Source organism: Bombina bombina, chromosome 3 (genome assembly GCF_027579735.1).
Source record: "Bombina bombina isolate aBomBom1 chromosome 3, aBomBom1.pri, whole genome shotgun sequence".
Classification (NCBI taxonomy): Eukaryota; Metazoa; Chordata; class Amphibia; order Anura; family Bombinatoridae; genus Bombina; species Bombina bombina.
The window spans coordinates 1,245,474,422-1,245,495,506 of record NC_069501.1 but is presented as its reverse complement, the minus strand read 5'-3'; the positions used below and the strand labels follow the sequence as shown (position 1 = coordinate 1,245,495,506).

The 21,085-nt window shown below is 37.5% G+C and overlaps 1 protein-coding gene across 3 annotated transcripts in view; it reads right to left on the bottom strand.

The window, feature by feature from the left end:
- Positions 1 to 20,019, bottom strand: part of SLCO2B1 (solute carrier organic anion transporter family member 2B1) — a 490,516-nt gene extending 470,497 nt beyond the window's left edge. For all 3 annotated transcript variants that reach the window (XM_053708763.1, XM_053708761.1, XM_053708765.1), the window contains exon 1: positions 19,865 to 20,019. The gene's annotated coding sequence lies outside the window, so the exon portion shown is untranslated. The remainder of the gene's footprint in view (positions 1 to 19,864) is intronic.
- Positions 20,020 to 21,085: the final 1,066 nt, after the last annotated feature.

Below are 21,085 nucleotides of genomic sequence, written 5' to 3'. Positions count from 1 at the left end.
TAGATCAATGTGGAAGAAGGGCACTCTCAGGATAAAGAGAAGAATATTTTCTTTATTCTTAGAACATTAATACATGGTCGACGTTTCCGCCCTCAGTTGGGCCTTCATCAGGACAGGTATAATCTTTAAACTGCCAAGTGGCAACGATCGTAGATCCAAACAGGCGAAGGCCCAACTGAGGGCCGAAACGTCGACCATGTATTAATGTTCTAAGAATAAAGAAAATATTCTTCTCTTTACAAATCCTGAGAGTGCCCTTCTTCCACATTGATCTTAATAATTACTTTTCATAAGGATTGCACCCAGGTCGTGGCTGCTCCACCTGGTTGGAGTGTTGGAGTGCTGGGCTACATGCTATTTGACTTTTGAGATATATATATATAATTCTTATTGATAGAATTGTGAACAATTTCTATTGTACTTTATTATTTGTAGGTATCGATGTATTAAGATACAATTATTTTGCAACACATCTAAAGTGTACAAGTGATTACCATCTATCTCAATTAAAGCTGGGATTATCCACTCTGTATAGAGGTTGCAACACTGTTTGTATATGTTGTATATATTTGAAAATTTAAAATTGTGGCTTTTACTCTTGAAATAAATACCAATATTTTTACCAAATAGCGGTTTGCATGTTTTTTTAGCGCTGTTATTATTTGTAATTCATTTTTTCCTTTTCTATAACAGCTGCTTATACACATTTTTACACATTTATCATATATTATTTATATATTTTTAGTGGCGCTCTCCACTTCTTTCACACACACACACACATATTATATATATATACATACAGTATATATATATATATATATATATATATATATATATAGAGAGAGAGAGAGAGAGAGAGAGAGAGAGAGAGAGGTATAATAAATATATATTTGTGGAAAAAATACCAGCTATATGTAGAAATGTATTTATGAGTAAATAGAACATATTCTTCTATGTGAAGAACATTGGATTGTGAAATATTAATATTCTCATGTTGGGTTAGTGCACTTGAGAATATGCGACCTGGTTTGTGCGCGAGTAGGGTGTTTTTTTTCCAAATTTGTTTCTCCACTGACATGAAAGAAGCTTACTTCTAGCACAGTTACCTAAATACATTTTATAAGGATAGTATTGAGGTTATTCCCCACCTTCCTCCAGTCATGGGAGCCGCCATGTTGAAATCTTTATTTGACAAACATTTCATTGCTGACCTGTTTGCACATGTGCAGTAACTCTCCTTCTGATGCCTGCAGTGTAATCTAGGTTCCGTTATGGCAGTACCCATGATTAAAGGGAGGTGCATCACATGTATTGAGTGTATATTGTCCCTTTAATGTATGGATACTGCATGTTATAGCAGAAATAAGCTCTGAACCAGAAAACAAAAGAACTAAAACACCATAGACCTTGTTCTTCTTGTTTTGTGTATACACACACATTACATTTTACTCTTTAAACAGTTTCATCCCTTGATATTACCATACCACTAATGTTTTTCTTTACTTATATTGTTTTATTGTAATAACTTCTAATGCAACAAAATAAGCACAAATGGCACCTAATCTACGTCATGATAATTATCCTTTTATTTATTCTTTGCCCCAAGAGTAATGATACAAATTCACCTCTAGTATATGTTTTCACAAATCACTCATGTTTACTTGCTGGATAAAGGTCCTGCGCTACCCATCATCATCACGCAGCTAAATCACCTGACTCACTGATTTTCTTCAGCCCTGGAAGGTTAATTTGGGTAATGTTTGGTTTGCAGCTTTGGCAGATCCTAGTTAAGTACATAAAGGGACATTGTACTCTAAAATGTTCTCAACCTTCATGTATATTTGCAAAAGTCCATTTTGTCTGCTGAAGTTTACTTAAAGGGACAGTCTACACCAGAATTTTTATTGTTTTAAAAGATAGATAATCCCTTTATTACCCATTCCCCAGTTTTGGATAACTAACACAGTTATATAAATATACTTTTAACCTCTATGATTATCTTATATCTAAGCCTCTGCAAACTGCCCCTTTTTTCAGTTCTTTTGACAGACTTGCAGTCTAGCCAATCAGTGCCTGCTCCCAGATTACTTCACGTGCACGAGCACAGTGTTATCTATATGAAATATGTGAACTAACACCCTCTAGTGGTGAAAAACTGTTAAAATGCAATCTGAAAGAGGTGGGCTTCAAGGTCTAAGAAATTAGCATATGAACCTCCTAGGTTAAGATTTCAACTAAGAATACCAAGAGAACAAAGTAAAATTGGTGATAAAAGTAAATTGCAAAATTGTTTAAAATTACATGCTCTATCTGAATCATGAAAGTTTATTTTGGCCTAGATTGTCCCTTTAAGTGTTAGAAAGTTATTTACAATTGTATTTTCTTTCTGAAACATGAAAGAAGAACTTTGGGTTTCATGTCCCTTTAAAATGAGCACAACTAGAGTAGCATAGTTACTAGTCACCATGCCAGCAGCTTTCTCTTATTTTATCCCATTTGTGGCACTGGTTGGTGAAGCTTCGCATTTTCTTATTAAGTGCCACCATCTTGCGCTCTGGTACCTTGTGACATCAGTGATATTGCCGCCTTTCCCCCCGTGGTATTGTGCGCTTCAGGTAATACTTTAAAACTTGCAAATAATTTGTGTTTCAATGTAGAAAAAGAAATTGCATACAAAATATTTATTGTCCTATATATAGGAATAGTTGCACTTATGTTTTTATGGAAATATAAGTATATATTTACATATAAACATATATGGAAGCAAGCACATATCTACAAAATTCAAACTAGGCCTATGCCTAGGGCAGCAATATATAATACATATATTAATAAAGTGGAAAAATAGTATTTGCTTATAGTAAAAAATATGTATTATAAATAAGTGTATCTTTGTTTTTGTTAATCTTTAGAGATGATCACAGGTAAAGAGGCCAACATTAAACGTGCATTTTATACTGTAAGGTCAGGTTACCATAGCAACTAACTTGATTTTCAAGAAATCCGACGTCAGATGGCAGTGTTAACACAACGCTAACTTACACCTACACGAAAAGAGCGACTGCAATGTGCAAAATATTTCAATGGAAACCTGGTACTAACATGGAGTCCTAAGGTACTTTTAGCTGTTGGTCACTTCGGTATCTTATTGCTCCTTTTTTTACAGCTCAGTGGAAGCGAGTTCTAATTTGGCAACATGACCAATCTGTGAATATACTGTACGCAAATGCCTAAGCTTCATGATGCAGCGACCATTGTATAGATGCTGAGTTTCAACAACAAGCTGCAGCAAGGGGTACAAACAGAACAGTGAATAGAAAAAAACAATAAGATAGTGAGAAGTAACCATGTGATTGTAGTTGTGCCCTGAAGTTTAAAGGGACAGTATACTGTAAAATAGTTTTTTACTTAAAGGGACAGATAGGGCGTGTACTTTGAAACAACTTTCCAATTCACTTTTATCACCAATTTTGCTTTGTTCTCTTGGTACTCTTAGTTGAAAGCTAAACCTAGGAGGTTCATATGCTAATTTCTTAGACTTTGAAGGCCGCCTCTAATCTAAATGTATTTTGAAAGTTTTTCACCACTAGAGGGCATTAGTTAATGTGTTTTATATAGATAACATTGAGCTCATGCAGGTGAATTAACTGAGGAGTGAGCACTGATTGGCTAAATTGCAAGTCTGTCAAAAAAAAACTAAAATAAGGGGGCAGTTTGCAGATGCTTAGATACAAGGTAATTACAGAGGTAAAATGTGTATTATTATAACTGTGTTGGTTATGCAAACCTGGGGAATAGACAATTAAGGGATTATCTATCTTTTAAAACAACAAAAATTCTGGTGCTGACTGTCCCTTTAATGTGTTTCAAATTACTTTTTTTGCCAACTGTAGAGTATAAAATGTATGAGAATGAGTTTTTTTATGTTTATTTGTGTATATGAAATAGCTGATTTTGTAAAATAGGTTGAGTTTGTAGGTATTATCAGATCTCATTATTTTATCACATTGTGTACATGTTTCGTTATCTTAAATATGTCCGTAAACCAAAGACCAATACTTAATATAAAGGGTTAACACCCTATAGGGGGCGCTATATAGAAAAATCAATATACTCCAGAACAAAATCTAAAGTTTTTTGATCACAGTCCATGGTGATTATGAGGTAGTCAGGAATAATGTGAAATGATGGGTAAATGATGTCCAAAAAATGAAGAGGCAGCACTCAATCTTCACCATATGTGGTTAACAGCTCTAAAAACAACAGAAAAAGGAGAGAGGCGCCATATGTGTGAATCAATCGACAACTGAAGGAGAGTACAAAGATAGTACAGGGTACTCACATTCCAATGGTTGCAGGCTGGTTTTAAACAGCAGACCAGCTAGCTGATACAGGCAGTATCTGGATTCCCAAGAGAGGCAGCTCCCCAAGGTAGCATAGAAAAATGCACTCAGCAATGAGAATGTATAGTTAAAAAAATGTTTTAATCCAAAGTAAAAACAATATTAAAAACAACAACTCATGCTGTTGTGTGCACAAACAGATCATGCAACATGTTTCACGGTTAGTACCGTTTCATCAGGCATGTATTTTGGTACAAAATCAACCCTTAAATAAGGCTACACTACCTAAACCCACAGGCTGTGGGCACACCCCCCACAGCAAACCAGCCAAACCAATACGCCCTTTGTCTAATTGGTATTTAAATTGTAACACCTGAGTTCTTAGTACTGAATGTCTATTTGGAAAATACATGAACAAACAACTGAAAATCCCAGTGTATGTATATATATTAATAATTATGTACTATATATATATAAATGTCTTTGTAGAAATGCACTATATTGAAGTTACGTTTATGATACACTTCATGTAAGTAAAACAGTCTGTGACTCCATCATAGTAACTCTCAGCACTAACTAGTAGTGACACTCAGCACTAACTGACTAACAAACAGAGCGCTAAAATATAAAGGCTGATCATGTTGGCCGAAAAAGTACAAGATCGTATAGATCGTGTGTTAATTTGTTAATATATACATGTTAGAGGAAGCCTAAATAAGCAAACTTGTATCTCTAAACATAATATCTTATTTAAGAACAAGTGCCGATCATAAAGGATTTTCATTGGTGTATAAGCTTCATTAAGTCTGCCAATTAGATGTGTCGTTGTCTATCAACACCTTCCTACGTCCTACTTGCAGCTCCCTCAGCCAGAGTATTACAACCAGTGATAATTCTGGTCAGATGACCCAACTACGTCACTGACGGCTGCACTAACTATTGTGCTAATGGTCAACACAATGACAGATGGAGCCGATATCAACCAGTGAATGGTTGAGTGACTCCCACCTAACAATATTACTACAATGTATATGCGAGTGAAAAATATATACAGGGAGTGCAGAATTATTAGGCAAGTTGTATTTTTGAGGATTAATTTTATTATTGAACAACAACCATGTTCTCAATGAACCCAAAAAACTCATTAATATCAAAGCTGAATAGTTTTGGAAGTAGTTTTTAGTTTGTTTTTAGTTATAGCTATTTTAGGGGGATATCTGTGTGTGCAGGTGACTATTACTGTGCATAATTATTAGGCAACTTAACAAAAAACAAATATATACCTGTTTCAATTATTTATTTTTACCAGTGAAACCAATATAACATCTCAACATTCACAAATATACATTTCTGACATTCAAAAACAAAACAAAAACAAATCAGTGACCAATATAGCCACCTTTCTTTGCAAGGACACTCAAAAGCCTGCCATCCATGGATTCTGTCAGTGTTTTGATCTGTTCACCATCAACATTGCGTGCAGCAGCAACCACAGCCTCCCAGACACTGTTCAGAGAGGTGTTCATGTTTTTCTTGAAGGATGCAGACTTCTTCCTGTACCACTGCTTGAAGAAGGTGTCTTCCAGAAACTGGCAGTAGGACTGGGAGTTGAGCTTGACTCCATCCTCAACCCGAAAAGGCCCCACAAGCTCATCTTGGATGATACCAGCCCAAACCAGTACTCCACCTACACCTTGCTGGCGTCTGAGTCGGACTGGAGCTCTCTGCCCTTTACCAATCCAGCCACGGGCCCATCCATCTGGCCCATCAAGACTCACTCTCATTTCATCAGTCCATAAAACCTTAGAAAAATCAGTCTTGAGATATTTCTTGGCCCAGTCTTGACGTTTCAGCTTGTGTGTCTTGTTCAGTGGTGGTCTTCTTTCAGACTTTCTTACCTTGGCCATGTCTCTGAGTATTGCACACCTTGTGCTTTTGGGCACTCCAGTGATGTTGCAGCTCTGAAATATGGCCAAATTGGTGGCAAGTGGCATCTTGGCAGCTGCACGCTTGACTTTTCTCAGTTCATGGGCAGTTATTTTGCTCCTTGGTTTTTCCACACGCTTCTTGCGACCCTGTTGACTATTTTGAATGAAACGCTTGATTGTTCGATGATCACGCTTCAGAAGCTTTGCAATTTTAAGAGTGCTGCATCCCTCTGCAAGATATCTCACTATTTTTTACTTTTCTGAGCCTGTCAAGTCCTTCTTTTGACCCATTTTGCCAAAGGAAAGGAAGTTGCCTAATAATTATGCACACCTGATATAGGGTGTTGATGTCATTAGACCACACCCCTTCTCATTACAGAGATGCACATCACCTAATATGCTTAATTGGTAGTAGGCTTTCGAGCCTATACAGCTTGGAGTAAGACAACATGCATAAAGAGGATGATGTGGTCAAAATACTCATTTGCCTAATAATTCTGCACTCCCTGTATATAGTGAAGGGTCCCACAAACAAAGCATAATGTGGACCCCTATACCTGTAATAATTAAATAATGTAAATAAAATTACAAAGATGTGACCTATAATCGTGAATGGGGGCTAAAAAACAAATGATAAAAGGAATACAAACACATCGTAACTACTGATGCATGTTTAATTATTATATGAGTGCAACTATCTAGTCTGATTATTGGGGATGTTCTATAAATATACAAGTGAGTAATACAATTGTGACTATAGATGATTGTTACTACATCTTAAAGAGACAATACAGTGTATATATGTTGGTGAATGGACTCTAAATTGAACGGATATGCAAATCACTAATCGAATAGCTCATACCCATAGCTAGTCTTCCCATATTGTATATTGACAAAAGTGTATGTATATAGAAATATATTATTATTTGTGGCAAATACCTTTTTTCTTTTTTCTTTAAAATGCCTTTAGATAAACCATATTCCTTAAGGAAGCACAACGCTTCCGATGGGATTTGGAGTATTATAGAAAATTACCATCTGACCCTACTATAGAATTCTCAAAAAAAATGGGTAAAATACTTGAATATGTTTTATCTAAGGGCATTTTAAAGAAAAAAGAAAAAAGGTATTTGACTCCAGACCATCCTAGTATACCCTACTACTACCATTTACCTAAATTACACAAAGATAACAAGGTCTCCCCAGGGAGACCCATTATCACAGGAATTAATAGTTTAACGGACATATATGTGGATATAATTCTCCAAAAATATTTCTGCAATTTGCCATCCTATATCAAGGATACAAAACACCTGTTACATAAGTTATCTTACATTAAACAAAGTGATAATGCTAACTTTCTGTCTGTGGTTGACTTGTGGGATCGCTATATTCTAATATAGCACACGATCCAGTGACGTGCTGTCATAGGAGGCAGGTGAGGCAGTGCCTCACCTGTCCTATATGTGTAATTACAGTACACCTTATTTAATTAATAATAATAAAAAATAATAAAAAAAAAAATTATAATTTTTTTTGGGGGTATTTTCGGGTGACCCCCCCTACCCCCCACCCCTACCCCCCAATTGTATGTGTCACTGCGCTCATGCGCTGCATAATTATTGATTTAAAATCCTAATCAAATAATACACATTGCGCAAGTAGGCAGAGGCTGTGAGCCCTACCGTTGTGCAATATGTTTGTATTTGTTTGTATGGGCCGGTGGACAGTGAGACTGCCACCCATTGGCTGCTGGCAAAAGTCGCTGAGTCCTCTTCGTGGCCCATACCGCTCCCAATGGAGGCTGGTCTATACCAGCCTTGGGAGCCCTGCCTGCCCCATCAGCCAATCAGCGCCGCGGTCCCAGTCTCACTGACAGTGAGTGACATAGTCAGTGGGGGTGGGACATACTGGTGCGGCAGGCGGGAGACTGAGATGCGGCATGTAGTCATCAAGGCAGCAGGCAGGGAGGGAGACTGAGATGCGGCGCGCGCTTTCACATGCTCACTGAGACACACTGAGCTGAGGACGACAGTGAACTTGAAGAACTGAAAGAGGTGAGAGGTTGAGAGCCGAGGTCTTGTGTCTCCCTCCACCGTGACTGCAGCAGCCCTGAGCCAGCCACCGGGTCCGTCGCACTCGCAGTGCGCACTCGGTGTCAGCAGGAGTGAGACCGGTGTGGAGTCGTGAACGTGATTCAACTGTCAGTGATGACCAGGTCAGTGAGAGGCTGAGCTGCTGCAGCTGCCATGCTGTACTTTCCCCCGGGGGCCCGGAAATCTAGCATGACCACCCAGAACACTAGCCCCTAAATAACTGCTGTGAGAGTCTCATATTAAAGTATTGATGTGATGTCCTTATGAAAAACATGACTATGCCAAGTCATTTTTCTGTTCTCCAGCACTGTTCTGTATTTTGCAATGTTCTCTTCTAATGGGTAAATTTCATCTGGCTCTGTTCTTGTGCAGCTGGGTATCTGTGCTACTTCATATGGCTGTTCTGTCAGATACAGCTTTACATACAGCCTCATTAGAATATGAACAAATGACCATTTATTTGTATAATGGCACTAATATGCAGACAATCAGTACATAATCACACTCTTTAAACTGTGTCAGTTATTTCTAGCTCTAGATATCATCTCATTATGTTTACTATTATCAGTCTTAATCTATTGAAAAGGTTCCTTACATTCTATAATATTTGTTGGAAAGAATTTGAAGGATTCTTTCTAAATAACAGTTTTTTATATTACTTTTTATGTGTTTATTTTTCTTGTTTTTTTTAAGTGATATCTGCTTTTGGAAGCTCATACTTTTAATGTGGCTGCAAAATTAGATTCTAGTTCAGATTACCTTGCACAACCTTTGAAATATGTGCAGCCACCAATCAGCAGCTTTTGGGCCTACCTAGGTATACCTTTTAACAAAGGATTTGAAGAGAATAAAACAAATTAGATAATAGAAATGAAATAGATAATAGAAATAAATTGGAAAGTTATTTAAACTTGCATGCTTTGAGTATCGAATTGGAAAAAGAATATCCCCTTTAGCCAATTATGTAGGATTAGGCGCAATTGCTCCTTTATAGACAAATATAATGAACAGTCTAAGACTCTGACATCTAGATTTTTGGAAAAAGGTTATCAATCTGAACTAATTATAAAACGTTGTGATATGGCCAGAAAACTAGATAGAAAAAAACTTTTGATTGACTCCAGTAATAAGAACAAAAATAGCGCAAAAACTAAAGAATGGACAACCTCTCTTTATTGCACAGTTTAATTCTAATCATAAAGCTGTAGGTAAAATTCTGGAAAAACATTGGCCTCTGCTGATGAGAGATCCCATTTTAAAGAAAACGTTATCAACACGACCTAAAGTAGTATATAGCAGGGCTCCCACACTCAAACAAAGATTAGCACCAAGTAAAGTGGTTATGTCAGTTAAAAATAGAAATACAGCTAAGAAGGTTATAGTGAAATCTACTAGTACTAATGTATTGAGCGTTTCTAACAAAGGCACTTATAGATGCAGCAAAACACGCTGCTTTATGTGCAGATATATCACTCATGGTTAGACCAGTATTAGATCAAATACTACAGGGGAACAATATCATATTATCAACAGATTATCCTGAGAATCAGCATATGTAGTTTATGTCCTCACATGCGAGTGCGGACTCCAATACATTGGTAGGACCTGTAGAAAAGTGAGAACAAGATGGAGTGAACATCTTAGGAATATTAAATCTAAATCACTAAAGAATAGTGTACCAAGACATATTTGCCAGGAACACACCCCAGGAAGGTGTAATCTAACTATAACCCCTTTGGAAAGTATTCCGTTTAGTCGCCATAGATTTTCTAGACTTAGACAATGCGAAACTTACAGGATTTATAAATTTAAAACATTGTTTCCATTAGGTTTAAACAAAGTTATTGATTCAGCAAGTTTCGTCTAAAGTCCCTTTTATTATTATTGCATTACTCTTACTGGTCCAATGGGGATATTGTATATGATAATGTGAACCGGAGTCTGTTGGTTTGGGTTGCCACCTTGAGTCTTATCTTACTCTGATATACATATACATATAAATCACATATTTATTAGATTGTAATTTCATACATTGTCCATCAGGGTTTCATGCCCCCTTTATTACCATTCTTACAACCACTCTTGGATTTATATTTTAATTGATATATGTATATACACTAATATCGCATATACACATATATATGTATTAGACATTTTAGCTAATTATACCAATTTTTTTCTTTATGTCATCTAATTTATGTGGTTTTCACCTTATTTTTATATTCACATTATAGTTATTAACATTTATACACCAATTATATTTAGATTTTATTATTAGTGACACATAGTCACTTATATATCTTACACACATTTATATACACGTTATTATTAGTCCTTCAGCTATACATTCTTAACTCACACATCACTCCCTTAGGGGATATCCAATCTCCATGTCTACTCGCAGCCATCAGCCAATCACAGACTCATAAATATAAACTGTAAACTCTTGCACATGCTCAGTAGTAGCTGGTGCTAACAAAAGTCTAAATAAAAAGACTGAGCCCAATTCAATAATGGAAGCAAATTTTTAAGATTCATAAAAAAGGAATGTTCTATCTCAGTCATGAAAGTTTAATTTTGACCTTAATGTCCCTTTAAGCTCTGTAGTAACCTTTTTTTTAGCACTGCCCCCCCCCCCCCTATATTCAACAATTTAGAAAACTCTGATCTCAACTCACTGTTAAAAATAACCTTCAACATATTGGAGGTTTATTGGCCACAAAGAATAAAAATACTTTCTAATAAGATATAATAACTCACTGAAATGTTGCCTGAGAATTATTTTAGCCACATGCTGTATTAGATGTTAACTAAACAGAATCCTTGTTTTATTTTCAATAGTTTACTTTACACATAAACCCTGTTGTTGTTATTATTAATAATAACCTAGATTACAAGTTTTGCGTTCTTGTTTTAACACTGAAAAATTGTAATTTCAGCGTTATAACAGCACTGCAACCATTACAAGTCTTGTCGGTATAGCTGTACCGCAAGCCTTGTAGCCTGTAACGCAACATCAGTCCCGCACTCGTAAAAATTACGTTTTTTCATGGGACTTCCATAGCGCAGCCATTGCAAGTTTTGCGTTACTCCCTATACCGACAAGATCCGTAAAGCCATCTGAGAGCAGTAGTTCTGAGTTTTACGCAACAAAACTGTTACATAAAACTAATAACTAAACTGTCACAAAGTACCCTAAACACCCATAAACTACCTATTAACCCCTAAACCGAGGCCCTCCTGCATCGAAAACACTATATAATGTTATTAACCCCTAATCTGCTGCTCCCGACATCGTCACTACTAATAAAATTTATTAACCCCTATTCCGCCGCTCCCCAACATCTCCGCCACTATACTAAAGTTATTAACCCCTAAACCGCAGCCCTCCTGCATCACAAACACTATTTAAATATTATTAACCCTTAATCTGCCGTCAGCCCACATCACCTCCACTATACTAAAGGTATTAAACCCTTATTCCACTGCCACTATAATAAACCTATTAACCCCTAAACCGAAAGCGCCCACAATGAAATACACTAAATTAAACTATTAACCCCTAAACCGAAAGCCCCCACATCACAATAAACTAATTTAAACTAGTAACCCCTAAACCTAACACCCCCCTAACTTAAAGGGACACTAACCCCAATTTTTTTATTTCATGATTCAGATAGAGCATTACATTTTAAGCAACTTTCTAATTTACTCCTATTATCAAATTTTCTTCACTCTCTTGGTATCTTTATTTGAAATGCAAGAATGTAAGTTTAGATGCCGGCCCACTTTTGGTGAACAACCTGGGTTGTTCTTGCTGATTGGTGGATAAATGTATCCACTAATAAAAAAGTACTGTCCAGTGTCTGAACCAAAAAAAAAAAACTTAGATGCCTTCTTTTTCAATAAAGATAGCAAGAGAGCAAAGAAAAATTGATAATAGGAGTAAATTAGAAAGTTGCTAAAAATTGCATGCTCTATCTGAATCATGAAAGAAAAAAATTGGGTTCAGTGTCCCTTTAATATTAAAATTACAATTACCCTATCTTAAATTAAATTAAAACTTACCTGTTTAAGTTTAAACTAACAATTAGACTAATATAACTATTAAACTAAAATTAAACTAACAACCAATTAAATAAACTATATTACACATTAAAAAAATCCTAACACTACTCTAAAATTTACAAACTACCAAATTACAAAAAATAAGACTACATTACAAAAAATAACAAACACTAAATTACGAAAAATAACAAACTAACTTATCAAAAATAAAAAAGAATTACACTTAATCTAATAGCCCTATCAAAAACAGAAAAGCCCCCCAAAATAAAAAACCCAGCCTACAATAAACTACCAAAAGCACTTAAAGGGGCCTTTTGTAGGGCATTGCCCTAAGTTAAACAGCTCTTTTACCTGAAAAAAAAAATACAAAGACCCCAAATGGTAAAACCCACCACCCAAGCAACCCCCCAAAATAAAAAAAATGAACTTTAACAAAAACCTAAGCTACCCATTGCCCTGAAAAGGGCATTTGTATGGGCATTGCCCTTAGGGCATTTAGCTTGTTTAGGAATAGCCCAAATTCTAAACTAAAAAAAACAAACACCCAAAAACCCTTAAAGAGAAATCTTCATCCAGACGGCCTTTTATATTTTCATTCAGGCGGTGAAGTCCTCATCCAAGTGGCGAGAAGTCTACATCCAGGCGGCATCTTCTATCTTCATTCAGGCGGTATCTTTTATCTTCATCCCGGCGGCGCGGAGTGTGTTCATCCTGAAGACATCTGGCGTGGAGCATCCTCTTCATACGGTCACCGCCGTATACTGAATTTACAATGCAAGGGACACGATTCAAAATGGCGTCCCTTGCATTCCTATTGGCTGATTTGATTTTGGAAATTTATATCAGCCAATAGAATGAGAGCTACTGAAATTCTATTGGCTGTTCAAATCAGCCAATAGGATGAGAGCTACTAAAAATTCTATTAGCTGATTTGAAGTCGTGCAGCTTTTGGCAGCAAATTTTAAATATATATGTAATGCCAAATTTGCCCCTTTACAGGCTCACGTTAAATTAGCGCTAAACTTGTAATCTAGGGTAGCCCTTAAGGGGAGCTTTATGAAGCTGCGTGAATCAGATTTAGAGAGCTTTGGTACAGGCTTGCATGATAAGACCACTGCTATATACGCTATATACCTATACACCACCTCTGATTTAGCGGGGTGATTGACAGCCCCTGCTTGCATGTGATTGTTTGCGATGCCGGATGGACAGGCAAGTGGGAGTGAACCTTGTCTGTCCAGCGCTTACTAAAATCTTGGCCATAATTGACTTTGCACGTTAAACGGACAACTGTTTAAACTTATAGGGGCCGAATTATCAAGCTCCAAATGAAGCTTGATGCCCCTGTTTCCGTGTGAGCCTTCAGGGTCACCGGAAACAGCAGTTATGAAGCAGCGGTCTTAAGACCGCTGCTCCATAACTGGTTCGCTGCCTCTGAGGCTGCGGTCTGATTGACACCTCCTGCTAGCGGCCAATTGGCTGCGAATCTACGGGGGGGGGGCGTCATTGTACAAGCAGTTCATCAAAAAATGCCAAAATCCCTGTTTTCTGTGTGAATTTTACTCTTAAGTCTCTCTTTTGGTATGTGTCAGTAGTCTGTGAAATGTTATGCATTTACTCTGCTGATATCTTGTCTTTATCTATGTGATGTTCAAACCTTGTCAATACTTGTGATAATTGCTAAATTTATAAGTTCACTAATGGTATAACCCCAGCCTCCTCCAAATTCTATTGTCTGTTTTTTTTAATTTATCTGACCCTGAATCAAATTTTCCCAATTGGCCTTTTCACTGCCTTTGATCATGTCATTACCTAATTTATTGCAATCAGCTGAATGCTCTGTCCTATAAATGTAAAGGGTTAGTAAACCACAACATTTTCTTTTATGATTCAGATAGAACATACAATTTTAAACAAATTTGCAATTTACTTCTATTATCAAATTTGCTTAATTCTCTTGTTATCCATTGCTGAAGGAACAGCATTGCACTACTGGCAGCTAGCTGAACACATTTAGTTATCCAATCACAAGAGACAAATGTGTGCAGACACCAATCAGCAACAACTCCCACTAGTGTTTGATATGTGCGTATTCATTTTTTAACAAGGAATACTAAGAAAATGAAGCACATTTGAAAATAGAAGTGAAGTTTAAGTGTTAAAATGACATACTCAATGTGAATCATGCACATTTAATTTTGACTTTCCTATAAATGTAACACTGCTATGGGGTAGCATTGCTGGGGGTTAGGGTTGCAGGTTTAGATAGCAGTATTGTAATATAATTTGTTCACATCCCTTAAATGAACATCTATAAGTGAGGCACTACGAATTGGGCAAAAGAATTATAGAAGAAATAAGTGAACATCTATAAGCGAGGCACTAAGAATTGGGCAAAAGTATTATACAATAATTAAGTGAACATCTATAAGCGAGGCACTAAGAATTGGGCAAAAGAAGTATACAAGAATTAAGTGAACATCTATAAGTGAGGCACTAAGAATTGGGCAAAATAATTATACAAGAATTGAACAAGGAGTGGACAATGGACAAGGCAAGTTCTGTGGTAATTCTGTGTTTTATCCACTGTTTGACTATTTTGAAAAAATGCTCAATATCTTTATATTCCTTTTTGCCACGTTTTGTCTCTATAACAAACTACTTTACTCAATTACTGCTTCCGCCTCACCACCTGCACTGCTCATTAGCCCATCTCTCTTAACCTCACCTTACTTTTGTATTCATGAACTTCACACATTCCTAAAGACTATCTCTCCCCCTTGCACCTTATCACAAAAACAATACTGCAAATTTGCATCTCATCTCATGTCACTCTCCCTCTTGCTCATACTAGCTGCTGGTGACATCTCCCCTAATCCTGATTCCCCACAACTTCCTAGACTTGCATACCCATGTGTGCCTTTCAATAGACTTCAAAAGCAAAACTCTGGTAACCTTAATCTCATTCCTCTTGTATATAAAGCCACCACTCCCTTCACTTGTGAACTCTGGAACTCTCGCTCTGTTTGCAACAAGCTTACTTCTATCCATGACCTCTTTATCTCCCACTCTCAATCTTCTGGGTCTCACAGAAATCTGTCTCTCTCCTTCAGGTACAGCTGCCACCGCTGCACTGTCACATGAGGGTCTTCAATTCAGCCACACTCCTGGGTCTGATAATAGACAAGGAGATGGTGTTGGTATTTTACTTTCTTCTCGTTGCACCTTTCAACAAATACAACCCTTCTCTTCCCTCACATTTTCTTCATTTGAAACACACATGATTCGCTTATTCTCTTCCCTCTCTATACGCGTTGCAGTCATATACTGCCCCCTGGCTAATCAACTTTATTTCTTGATCACTTTGCTGCCTGGCTACCTTATTTCTTTTCCTCAGACACCCCTGCCCTCATTCTTGGTGACTTCAACCTCCCTGTTGACAACCCTACTGCCTCCTCTGCAAAACAACTTCTGCAACTCACTCCCTCTTTCGGCCTGTCTCAATGGACTGACTCTCCCACTCACAAAGATGGTCACTACTGTAATCTGATTTTCAGCTATCGATGCACTTTCTCAAACTTCACAAACTTCCCTTTTCCTCTTTCTGACCATCATCTCCACTTGTAACATCATATCCCTCCCTACAACTCTCCCTCCTTCTACCCCTCACACCAAACTTCACAGAAGCATCAAGTCATTAGATCAGAAACAGCTCGCTAGCTCTCTTGAACCTCTCCTCTCTTCCACCCCCTCCTTTTCCTGCCCTGATTAATCTATCTACCACTATAACTCCACCCTTACATCGGTCCTTGAAAATCTGGCCCCACATACCATAGCTCAGAAATTATACATCCTCAGCCCTGGCATAATCCTCTGACATGGTACCTACACAGATGTTCCTGTACTGCTGAGTGACACTGGAGGAAATCTCGGAGTTCAGATGACTTTCTTCACTACAAGTTCATCTTGAACTATTCTGTCCTTAATCTATATAAGCAACATTATTTCTCCACTTTTATCTCTACTCTTTCTTTAAACCCAAAATGTCTGTTCTCCACATGTAATATTCTTCTCTGCCCACCCCCACCTCCTACTACAACTTCTCTCTCAGCTCAAGATTTTGCCAACTACTTCAATAACAAAAATAGACTCCACCAGAAATGAAATCAGCTCTCAAGATGCTACTGGTCTCAAAACCCCTCAAAACCTCACAATCATCCAAAACACACACAGTCATAAATTTAGCTCTTTTGCCCCTGCTACAGAGGATGAAGTTTCTGCCCTTATACTATCCTCTCACCTCATTACCTGTCCCCTCTACCCCATCCCCTCACAGCTACCCCCTCCCTCTCTTCTATCCTTACCCCCATACTCACACACATCTTAAACCTCTCCCTCAGTGCTGGTATATTTCCCTCATCTCTTAAACACGCACTGGTCACACCTATCCTCAAAATAAACTTCTCTCGATCCAACCTCCCCATCTAACTACCACCCTATTTCCCTACTCCTTCTTGCCTTGAAGCTTCTCAAAAAGCTAGTATATGTATGTCTATCCTATTTCCTTACACTAAACTCCCTCCTTGACCCACTGAAATCTGGATTTCGCCCCCACCACTTCACAGAGACAGCAATTGTTAAGGTTACCAATGACCTACTTCAGCAAAATCCAAAGGCCACTTCTCTCTGCTTATCCTCCTTGATTTGTCTGCAGACTTTGATACTGCCAACCACCCTTTTTTGCTCCAAACCCTCCAATCCTTTGGCATTTGTGACAAAGCTCTCTTGTGGTTCTTTTCCAATCTTTCTAACCATACCTTTAGTGTAGCCTTCTCTGGGGCATCTTCTGCCCCATTACCACTTTCTGTTGTAGTACCGCAAGGCTCTGTCCTTGGTCCCCTTCTCTTCTCAATCTACACGTCATCATTAGGTTCCTTAATAGTCCCACGGGTTAGAATACCATTTGTATGCCGATGACACTCAAATCTACCTCTCTGCACCAGACCTATTCTTCCTTGACCAGGTCACTAACTGTCTCTCTCATATCTCATCTTGGATGTCCTCTCACTATCTTAAGCTAAATCTCTCCAAAACTGAGCTCCTTATTTTGTCGATAACTCCATCATTACCCCTACCCCACATGCTCGATGTCTTGGGGTCACACTTGACTCAGATCTTTCTTTCACTCCTCACATTCAGTCCTTGGCTAAAGCCTGCTGCCTTAAAAACATCTCTTAAATTAGACATTTCCTTACACAAGACACAACTAAGTTTTGAATCCACTCTCTCATCCTTTCCCGCCTTGACTACTGAAACTCCATCCTCTCTGGTCTCCCTAGCTGCCACCTAGCTCCTTTACAATCCATAATGAATGCCTCTGCCAGGCTCATCTTCCTATAATGTAGCTCTTCATCTGCTGCACTTCTCCACCAATCCCTTCACTGGCTTCTTCTTGCCTCCAGGCTTAAACACAAAATTCTCACTCTGACATACAAAGCCCTTAACTGCACTGCTCCCCTCTACATCTCAGATACTCTCCCACCCAACCCCTTCGCTCTGCTCACGACCTCCTCCTCTCCTCCTCTCTTGTTACCTCCTCAAATTCTCATTTACAAGACTTCTCCAGACTGGCTCCCATCTTGTGGACCTCTCTGTCTCCCTCCACAAGACTCTTCCCCAGTTTTGAAAGATTCAAGCGCTCCCTAAAGACTGTACTATTCAGGGATGCATACAACCTACCCTAACCTTTCCTAACTCCATTGCTATCCCCTTGAACCCCTTAGCATGTAAGCCTAGGAGCCCAGCTGTTTGTAGATCACCTGCATAAGAGCCAAGTACAACAGTGCAACTCTCGGCAGGGCCCTCTACCCATTTGATCCCCTAGAAATGTTACCTTGTATACCACCTATGTTTATAGCGCTGTGGAATCTGTTGGCGCTCTACAAATACCTGATAATAATGATAATAGTGAAACTAACAGGTGCAAGTTTGTGTACAGCAGATACAAAGGTATCGCTCATTGGCTGATAGAGACATCTCCCACAGAAGAAATAGTTAACTATACACAGAAACATCATTTTTTATAAAATAAAGTATTGTAATACATTTTAAAATATTCTCTTTTAGACATAGTAGACAGAAGATATTTAAGTAGACTGTTACTTTTGCAGGGACTAAACACATAGTTCTGTGCAAGCAGTGGTGGGTCATACTTAATAAAAATCAATGTAATATGTTTTAATAATCACTTTAAAGGGATTTTACCTTTCATTTATTTTTTAACTTTGGTGCTGTGTTCATTACTTCCTGTCACATCCCTACAAGGGGGCTGTGGTCTCTACAGGAAGGCATATCTAGTTTGATTTCATATCTCTTCTAGAGTAACATGAGGTTAGTGAATGCAAGAAAAACAGTCAGATAGTTTTGCCCATGCTCAGAAGAGGCAGAATGCAACTTAAATTACCAAAATTTCAGCTCTTGGCAGAGGCTACAGTGCTTATTTTGAAAGAAAATAAATACATTTTTGCTGATTTTTTACACAGTTTGTTTCTTTTTATGTTTCCTTTGATTTAACATATTTGTTTTTACTAAAGGACCACTTTATTGTTGTATGTGTCTACCTTTAGGCATTAGATCAGGAGTATTTAACTGACATTCTAATGCACAAAACTGTATACTCCAGCGTGTTAAAGCCTTGATAACTATCTGTTTAACTTCTGACCAGGAAACCACAAGTGAGCCAATCAGGAGTGTCAGTCGCATGTACCTTCTCTGGAGCCCCAATGCTTGTGGCTCACATGTAAGATTTTACCTATATTTAACTCATTTGTGGCTGTTAATTATATAGGGCTCCATTTAGACCCTGCCCTCCTCCGATTGGCTGCAGGAGAGCAGGGGACAGAGAATCCCAATCAATTGCTTGTTTAACAATAAATGCTGAACCTTGTGCACCTGCTGCATAATAAATGGATCTTATAGTTATCCAGGCTACAAATTAAACACATTAGAGCATATTACTTTGCTTATAATACTGAGAACATTTCCATATTTACACAATGATTTAATTATCTGCAGTGCACTGCAGTCCTATATGGTAGTTAAAAGTTTACATAAGTTCTTTTGTTTGTAATTCCAAACTGTCTGAATTCTCTGCATACATATATATATAGGCTGACCATATTGCCGCTTTAAGAAGGGACATATATGAAAAATACATATGTCAGGGTTCTTATACAAAACATTTCTTTAAACAGCCCTGAAAACTGCCCTGACATATGTATTTTTCATATGTGTCCCTTTTTAAAGCGGCAATATGGTCACCCTATATATATATATTCTTCTGAACATTTACACAAGCTACATGCAAATACTTTACAAGCAGGTCAGACAACTGGTCAACTGAAGTATAAGCAAATCTGCCTTTACATACCGAATCCGTCAGTAATGTGGAAGCCAAAGCTGCTTGCAGTGCTGTTTCTTGCTTGCTCAATCTAAACCTCTGGCCAGATGTTGTTAGCCAAGAAACACAACTCTCTAAACTGAGCAATTCTTTCACATCTTCAGACGCTCTCGTTCATCTTTAAACTAAAGTGAAAGTTTCTATATAACTCAGGGAGGAGTTGTTTTTAGTGACACTAAGGTTTATAATTATAGGTCACAGCAGAATATGGGTGTGTGCATGAAATGATTTTATTTTTGCACTATAATTTTTCAAGCTTCTATTTAAATAACTGATGTAATTCTTTATTTAGCACAAATTCTGAGGTTAAGGATTGAAGGCACGTCTGTTTCTAATGACAGATCAGTGTGGGGATAGGTATCCGCTGCCAAACTGAATGGCCTCACTCTGAGATCACAACTGAGCATTCCATCTGCTAAATAACATTTTAAGTTTAAATACATAGTTCACTTACAAGAAATCACACACTGGTCTTGAAATCTATTAAAAAAAGTAGAATAATAATGCTAAAAGAGCTAAAGGGATATGAAACCCAGAAAATATATTTTGTGATTCAGACAGAGCAAACCATTTTTATAAAGTTTCCAATTTACTTCTATTATAATATTGCTTTGATCCCATAATATTATGTGTTGAAGAGATACCTAGGTATGCATCTGGAGCACTATATGACAGGAAAAAAATAGTGCTGCCATCTAGTGTTCTTGCAAATGGATCACATTCTTACAAAACTACTACCGTATAGTGCTCCAAACACCTGCACGCTCCTGAGTTTATGTCTCTGCTTTTCAACAAAAGAAACAAAAAGAATGAACAAAATGTGATAATTGATGTCAATTAGAAAGTTGTTCATTATTCCATGCTCTATCTGCATAATGAAAAACACATTTTGGGTTTAATGTCCCTTTAAATTTAAAGAGCTATAAAAACATCTTTAGGAATGCACAGTATATATTATTGTTTGAATATTGGAGTTGACAAATTATGCTTTGTTTTGCAGTCCAGGGACATGTCTTTTAAAGGGACATTTGAGACAGTATGAAACATTTAATTATATGTAGTAAATAACTGCAAATAACTTTGAAATTTATTGTATCCCCTTTTTTCTTTAGTCCCAGCACAGAAGAAAACCTAGATTAAAAAATGGCCACTAAAATATTAGAATACCAGGCTAATCTTTGCTATAAACAC